Genomic DNA, 9684 nt, shown 5'->3' on the forward strand with positions numbered 1-9684 from the left:
TGGTGGAGAGGTCGCCTCGAGGGATCCAGTAGCTGGAAGTGACGGGTGGATTGGGCCTATGCCCGCCCCCGTTCCGGCGTTAGCCCCTGATGATCGATGCTAATAAATGATGATGATAATAATGATGATGATAATACTGCATGATGATAAATAATGATGATGAAATAATAATGATGATAATAATGATGATGGATAATAATGGTGATTATTAAGAATGATGATAATAAAATGATGATAAAGATATTGATAATACTGATGATAATATAATATATAATGTGACAATGATAATGATGTAATAATGATAATGGTAAATAATGATGATAATAGTAAATGATGATGATACTAATCATATAATAATAATAATAGCATAATAATAATTAATGGATAATAATAATAAAAATAATACAATGAATGATGATGATAATGACACTGATAATGACAATAGTAATAATAATAATAATAACAATAGTAATAATAATAATAATAAAAAATGCGAAAAGAGTCAAAATAATAATAATATAATAATAATAATTAATAATAATAATATAAATAAAAGGATAAGAATAAGAATAAGAACAAGTTATGAAAAATTATAGTGATAACAAACAAGAAAACAACAACAACAACAAAAACAAGAATAATAATAATAACAATAATAAAGAGCAAACAACAACATACAACAATAATAATAATAAAAAATCGAAAAATGATAATGAGGATTAATTATAAATATCAATGATGATAATTAATATGGATACCAACTAAAATATATAACAAATACTATAATTTGATAATGAGTATAAACATTATTATTGTCATGATAACATTATTGGATGAATACATAATAATTAAAATAATAACAGCAATGATAATGACAATAATAAAAAATAAATAATGATGAATGATAACTCATGATACCAAGAAAAATAGTAATCTAGATATGAAAAGAATTATTAGATTTCAATTGAAAAGTAGCGGCTTCCTGTTTCGGCACAATAGAATATCATAGGGTATACTACGGGCAAGTAGAAATAATCATGTGTAGCTTTCAAGATCGCGGCCAAAGCTATTATCTATCTAACTGACCGAGGAAAGCCTGAATCTGTGTGGCATCCGTCAATGTACTCTCGTTAAGCAAGAGTACGAAGAGTGGGCAAGGAAAAAAGAAATAATAACAAGAAAATAAGAATGGACAGACAGACCACCAAACAAGCATGTTCCACAAGGTGAATTCATCAACTCACTAGTTAAAAAAAGTAATAAAAATGTGATAATATAAGCCAGTTCGTTAAATAAAAGCCAGTTCGTTAAGTTATTATTATTATCAAGCATAACAAAGTAAAACACAAATAAAACCTACACGAAACAGAGCAATCTTAATAAAAACAGATAAACAATACCTGAATATATGTGTAATTCCTCAGCTTGTTGATCCTCCGCTTAAACAGTGAGAGTAAAACTCCCATAGGAATAAAAATCCGTTAAAAACGTCGGCATCTGAAGGCAAAGACCGAGCGTAAATCACTGAGCCAAGATAATACGCAATCCCTATACAAGGTCGCTGACCCGACCTTTATGGCAGAACAAGCGTCGTTCTATCGGAGTCTGCGCAGCAAGGGACTCGTTGTCTTAAAAAGTATCGTCTGTTCTTGCGACGTGTACACACTTCTATTTATTTCTATTTGGGACTGACTCATTTTCATTTGATATTTGCATTAGGAGGTCTTTAATAAAACACATGACGTTTTATAGAAAATATAAGGAACATAAAATTTATACATGGTTTTGAATGTAGACGGAAATAGAATTACGCTGGCTAGCCAACATGCTCTGGCGCCAAACAATACTTTCCGTTTTTCTGTCGCCAGACTTTTAGAAATACGTATTTTAGGCGTTTAAAGAACCAACGTCTGTCAAATAACCATGCCATCTTCCCTAAGGGACCGTCTAAGGAGTCCCGTTCGTCTCAGCGTCTCCTGAAGACAGGTCCTCTGCACCATCTATTGTTCGTTTTCCATCACGGCGAGGCGCACAGGTAGGCGCGGGGGGGGGGGTGGATATTACGAAAGTCTTACCAAAAAATAACCACCAAAAAAACACACGGGCCATGGTTACTCTGCAGATCTCTCCTGAAAGACGTCGCACGGACAAGTCGGAGAGCGAGCGGGGTCAGCTCCCGGCCACTCCCTCACAAGCCGCTCATCACTTAATCATATATCGTATGATGTTCCGTCATCACGTTTTTTTCTACTGCTGCTCTGCATTCGTAATGTTAATGACTAGTAATTAATTAATTAATAATAATGATAATAAACTATGATATAATAATAATAATAATAATAATAATATAATTAATGAAATCAATAATAATAATAAATGTTACATTGTCATAACAATCATAATAATAATACAATAAGATACTGAGAATTACAATAAGAACAATAATGATAATAATAATAAGATATTAATGGAAAAAATAATGATAATAATGACAATAACCAATAATGATAATAAAAATAATAATAACAATAATAATAATAATAATAGTAATAATAATAATAATATAATAATAAATGTTCCCATTCTCATAACAATCGCGATAATAATATAATAAAGATAATGATAATAACATAACAACAATAATGATAATAATAATAAGGATATTAATGAAAAATAATAATGATAATAATGATAATAATAATATAACAAGAATAAATAATTAATCTCAATAATAATAATAATAATGATGTAATTAATAATAATAAAAAAAAATTAATAATACATAAAAGTAATATTAAACAATACCAATAATGAAAACAGGAACAATAATAAGAATGATAATAAGATAAAAATAAAATAATGAGAATAATAATAATATTAACAATAACAATAATGAAAACAATAATAATTATACTAAGAAAATAAAAAAAGTAATAATAATAACAATAGAAGAAAAATAATAATGAACCACAATAAGGGTTGAGATAATAGAAATAATAACAATGATTTAATACCAACAACAAGGGTTTATATAAAAAAAATAATAACAATGGTAATCTCATCGCAGAGGCTAACGGTGATGGAAGTGAATGGAGATGCGGCCATGAGTCCCCGATGGCCGCATCTGCCATTCACTTCCAGCCACGGGGGTCCCTCATGGCGAGTTCTACGGGCAGAGCCCTCGGCATCTTCTAATTTCTTTGTGACAGTCTCGTCGAGCTGCTCAAAGCCATGACCTCCAGGGTGTCCCACAGGCCTCCTCACCAGGGTTGTCTTGCAAAGAGAAAAAAACCTGATGGGTAAATACAGGGGAAAACGAGCTAGGGACCATATACTTGAGTTGCGATCTGGATGTATGCAACGTACACAGGGGGGGTTTTTGTTTGTTTTTTTTCCCATGCCAGTCTCACGGTGTAACCGGCGGGTTAGGAACCGTCATGCCAATTGTACCTATATCCAGGAAGGAGACTTGTTACAAAAGGCATCAAGGACGAGATCTCCAAGGCACTAGATAGCATCCAGGTTTCGATTCCAAGGGGGCAAAAACTGGCATTATCAAGGCCTGGAGGACACGTAGCTGGTCCTTCTGCATAGGTACCGACATCTCCAAATGCTTCTTGATCAATTCATGGCTCCTGTGCCAGACCAATCCGTCTACTGACTTCTTGGTATGACAGGCCAGAGATATAGACACGATACCAAGGTATGTAAAACTCCCTCTTGTGATTTCAATTGTCCCTCGCCGCAAGCATGGATCAACTGAACGGGTTCCCCTAACAGACCCCAAAGTCCTGAATCTGGGGCTTGGTCCAGGAGACCTCTAGGCCTACAGCTTCGCCTCATGCTAAATGCATCAAGAGCAGCCACCAGTGACTCAGGGACTCAGATAGGATAGCAACATCATCGGCAAAGTCAAGGTATGAGACCTCTGATATTGCCTAGCTGTTTGCTCCACATGACTTGGCTATTAGCTGGCCCATTATCGTTACATAAAGGTATTGAAAAGTGGTTGGGCAAAGACACAGCCTTTTGCCTCACCCCTGAATTAACAGGGAAGAAGTTGACACACCCCAACATACTTAACAACACTTTTAGTATCGGTATAAAGGCTTGTATGAGCCAATATCTGCGCAGAATTCCACTGAGTCTCAGGATCTCCATAGTCGATCACGATGCACCGGAAAATCATACGCCGTCTGAGGTCGATAGTAGGCTGCAAGCAACCATGGCCAAACTCACGACGGCGTTCCACAATTACTTGAAGTGTAGTACTCCGTCTATTGTGGACTTTCCAGGAGTGATCGAGGACGTGCTCCGGTCTCTGATGCCTTATTAGGTGGTTCTGGAATCTGTGTCAGAGAATGTGGGCGAAAACTTTACTAGTATGCTGAGCAGTGTAAATGCCACAGTAGTTGCTTACAGTTCCAACAATCCACCTTTCCCCTTCCAGAGAGTGATGACACGCCCCTCAGATCAAAGGGAATGGTACCAGACTGCCAGAGGCAGATCAAGACTGTATACAAGCCTTGAGGCATAGGTTCACTGCAGCCTTTAGAAGGTTAAACAGGGATATCACTCTTTAGCTTGGAAATCGCCCTCCTAAAACCTCCCTCCTAGGGTAGGAGGTACTCGCTGTGAGTGGGTTCAGGCATCAGGCACTTTGACATCGCTTGCATCACGCTACCTGTTTCAGGGTACTACCTGGTACAACTGTTCAAAAATACTCAGCCCAACGTTCCACGAACCCCAACATGATCTGAGCATGATCCGTCATCCAATGATCGGACTGCAGTTCACCTGTGAGGAGGGCTTAGAGGTTCAGCTTTCTCAGGGCTTGGCAGGCAGAGCATAATGGCCTTTCAAACCTCATCAGCAAGATTCTGATGAAATGTTCCTTGTCCCTTCTCAGCAGTGTCGAGCCCTACGACCAAAGAGGGATGCAAAGACCCTGATTGCCCATTCAGGTGAGCCATGCAACAATGCATTCAGTGTCCTACAATGTCTCAAGGGAGAGGAATTCTGCCTTGCCCTCAGGCATACGCCAATGAAACTCTGGCTGCTTTCGAGTGTTTCACGCTTCCAAGGAATTCCTGCAGAGGCAAAGGGTCTGTCAGGTTGTCAAGTTCTGTGAATCGGTCAGAGACGCATTGGGAACCCATGGGCTCCTCCTCCCTTAGTCTGATTCAAATGAAACAACTTAGAGTGGCCACTGGAGGGATGGGGAGTTTTGAATGTGGGACCATAGGGTATAGCCACAAACCAGCCTATGGGTCAGTGCCAACAGAAACTCGGCATCCGTAAACTCTACAGTCTGAAGGACTCTTCCATTGCATACTAACAAGACTTGTGGTCGATCTCCTTGAACACTGTACCCGTATCGATAGTACATGTCAGTGATGGGGTGGAGCGGCTGGTACCAGGAGGCCAGGAGATCCTCATCTCTGGGACCTAGGACAAAGTCCCGGAGAAGTAGCTGTTTCTCCACTGCTAGAATCAGCTTCCGAGCCAAACATCTCATAGCCAGCTCAATCACAGCCAGGATACCACATTGAAGTCGCCAGAACAAGGCGAATATCTCGCTCGGGGGCAATTGTCTGCCAAGATGAGAAGTTTGCATAGAACATTTCTTTCACATCGAGTTTTGCAAACTAAGGGAGGGTATACAGCAATAAGAGACATGAAGCCAAAGGCATGCTTCAGTCTCAGTGCATACTACACACATCAACTGGTGTCACCTCAACTACCCGAGGGTGAAGTCGGTTGGAGATGGGTTATGGCTTTACACCCTGGAGGTGGATGACCAGTCCCTGTGGCCTACCAGTAGTAGGTGTTTATACACAACCAATGATTTGCTGCTGGCCAGGCTTCTCACCTCTGAGAGGGCAGGCCACCTCAAACTCCCCAGTCGCCTCCAGTGCCCTATTAGCAGAGGTCACTCTGGGTGCCACGCCACCTCGCCACTCCCGCCGATGACTGCCCCGAATAAAAGGGTTCGGGAGGCTGTAGGGATCCCCCGTCGCCTGTGGAGTTCCCAAAGGGCTTTTGCCCACAAACCCAAGGGCACAGGGTGGGCCAAATAACACCATCCTGCATCCGACATTTGCCCTCCCACAGGACCCACAGCTTCTCTTACTTGTGGGTGGGAGAGGAAGCACCCCCTTCCCCCAGCATATCCATTTATTTCAGTAAATGGCCATGAGTTATCTGGGGGGAGGAATCTGGTATGCCACCTCCCCGAGCCGCCCAATTACCCCATGTTGGCCTAAGGGGCAAGCGTTGTACAGAGCCAGGGCGGTCCACACGCGGTGGGCCATAGCTTCTGTACCTCTGGGGCCTCCTGCTACTCTGAGATCCCACAGTTAGCCTGGGACCACATGGTACCCGTACCCATGAGTGGCCACGAGGAGGGCACTGCAGAAGTCTCATGATGGAGAGGTGTGAACTGGCAGGGGAGGCTTTAATGCAGAGCTTGCTCCCTTTCCGCACTAGGATCGACAGTGTGTGGCAGCTGCAAGCGATAAGACATGCACCAACTATAACCACTAAGTAGGGCTACCACACCATCGCTTCACTATCACTTGCGCATGAAGCACCAGGATTAATTGATACAAAGTAATATCAATAAATAACAATAAGATAGTGATAATATTGATAATCGAATCAAGACGATAATTATCAATATTGTTATCATTATGACACATAGCTATAATGATAATACTAAAATTAACAAAAATGGGAAAATAATCACAAGCAGCGTCATCATCACCTGATGTAATTGTATATGTCCGTAATCCACGTTCTATTTTTCACTGATGCTTCTGATCGTAATTTTCCTTTCAGTTATTAAACACTCATGGAAGATTACTAGTCTTCCACAATAATAAAAAATAACAAAAACAACAACAATTGATAATAATGAAAAAATAGTTAATAATAATAACAAAAATAATAATAATTACTACTAATAATAATAATGAGATTGAAAGAAAAAAAATAATGATGTATAACAATAAAAAAAAGAATAATATAAAACTAATATCTATTATGAAAAAAATAATAATTATGATGATACTACTACTTACTACTACTACTAGTAATTAATAATACCAACAATATAATAAATATATAAAAAAATAATGATAACTAATAATAACAATAATGATTAATAATAATAATAGTAATAATAATAATTATAGTAATAAACACGGAAGGGTTATTTTTATATTCAGTCAATAATCAAAAAAAAAAAACAAAAAAAAAAAAATAAAAAAAATAAAAAAAAAAAAACAATAGTAAAAGAATAATAATAAAAACAATAATAGTAATATATATCATAATAATAAAAAAATAATGATAGATAAGTAATTAATAATTGATAATAATAATAATGATAAATGTTATATATCATACAATAATAATAATCATAATAATGATACATAGAATAATAATAACAAACAATAGTAATAATAATAATAATAATAATTAATAATAATAATATTGATATCCCCTGCCACAAAAAAGATTAAAAAAGATACCAATAAGAATAATGATAAACAATAACTGCTGGAAAATGATAAAACTAAAATAATAAAACAATAATAATAAGAATGATAACAATATGATATAAAAAATAACAATGAATAACACAAAGTAATATCAAAATAATAAACAAATATGATAATGGATATATTGATAATCAAAATAATACAATGATAATATCAGTATTGTTATCATATGACCCACAGCCTGCCGACCCCCTTTTTTTATTTTTTTTGTGGCTGTGTCGGCAGGGGGCGGCAGAGCGGGGCGTGCACCCGGAGTGACCCCGAGGCTTAATCTCAGCGTATGCTTTACGGGTAGGGCGCTTGGAACATCGGTCCTTGCGCAGGATGAGCGAGGTTACCCTGCTATCGCGGGAAATTGAGCGACTGGGTAGTTTGAGCGGCTGCCCGTCTCAGAGGTGAGAAGACCTGGTAGCGGCACGATAGTGTGGGTTGTTTACACATCTACTACCGGTCGTGCCGCAGCGATGGTCACAACTCCCGGTGTAGCCATAGCCATCTCAGTCGACTTTCAGCCCTTCGGTTAGTTGAGGTTGACACGGTTGTTGAGGTATTATTATGGCATTGAGGGGACGAAGCATCTTTGGTCTTCATGCTATCTATTGCTGTATACGCTCTACCGATGTATATATGGAAAGAGGTGATGTGAAAGAGGGGTCTACGCCAAACTCGCATCGGGTAAGAAAAATATCGCATTGTTTGGGTGACTTCAATGGCCCCGGTATCCGGCTGTGACCGAGCGGGATAGTGATGTCTGAGCGCCCCCATGGCTCGGAGCTGATCCCAGCCAGGCGAGAATAGCCTCCTTCTCCGGGACTTTGTAGGTCAAGAAATGAGGATCTATGGCTCATGGTACCAGCGCTCCAACCCGCATCGCTGGCTTGTACAGCAATAGGGGACAGGGCCAACAAGGAGATCGACCACATTCTTGTTAGCATGCAATGGAGGATCCGTCCAGAACTGCCAGGGGTTTACGGAGTGTCCGAGTTTCTTGTGGACAATGACCATAGCTGGTTGTGGCTACCCTGTGGGTCCACTTCAAAACTCCACCGTCCTCCAGTGGCCACCCTAAGGCTTTGTTCACCGGGAATTACTAAGGGAGGAGGAGTGATGCCCGTGGGTCACCATGGCAGTCTCTGACCAATTCCACAGAACCCAACACCTGACGGGACCCAGTTGCTCTGTGGAGTTCTTCAAGCGCGTAACACTCGAAGCAGCTCAGGAGTCCATTGAAGACGCGGTGGGCAAGGCAGAATTCATATCCTGGAGACATTAGAGGCCACTGAAGTGTGCACAAGGCTCGGCTAAATGGCAATCAAGCTTGCATCGTTCCATGGGCCGTCAGGGCTCGGGACATGCTGAGAAGGGACAAGGGAAACAGTTCATCAGGAATTTGCTGAGGAGGTGAAGGCCATTCTGGTAGATGACCTTTGCCCGGCCTACCAAGGCCTGAGAAAAACTGAACTCAAGCCCTCCTCACAGATGGGACTGCAGTCCAATCAGCGGTATGGACAGATCATCTCAGATCATGTTTGGGGTCATTGAACGTTGGGCTGAGTATTTTGAACAGTTATACCAGGTGACCCTCAAACAGTTAGCTTGGATGTAAGCGAGTCTCAGTGCCTGTGCCGGACCCACCCATCAGCGAGGAACCTCCACCTAACAGAGGTTAGGCTGGGATTCCAAAGCGAGGAGGTGGAAACTGCAAGGCATAATGTGATATCATGCTGAATGACTAAAGGCGGGGGTGAACCTATTGTTCGGGCCTGCAGACAGTCCTGACTGCCATTTGCAGTTTCCCGGTTACCATTCCCCTGACCTGCTGAGGGCGTGTTCATCACTCTCTGAAAGGGGAAAGGGGATCGTTGGGATTGTAGCAACTTACGTAGCATTACACTGCTCAGCATACCAGGCAAGGTTCTCGACCACATTCTTCTGACGGCCTCAACCATCCTATGAGGCAAAGGAGACGGAGAGCAGTCTGGAATTTACTCCTGGCAAGTCCATGAAGACATATACTAGCGCTTCGAGTAATTGTGGAACGCTGGTTGTGAGTTTGGTCGTGGGTGGCTTGCAGCCTACATCGACCTCAGGAAGGCGTTTGACTCGGTGCATCGGGAAT

This window comes from Penaeus monodon, chromosome 40 (genome assembly GCF_015228065.2).
Source record: "Penaeus monodon isolate SGIC_2016 chromosome 40, NSTDA_Pmon_1, whole genome shotgun sequence".
Lineage (NCBI taxonomy): Eukaryota > Metazoa > Arthropoda > Malacostraca > Decapoda > Penaeidae > Penaeus > Penaeus monodon.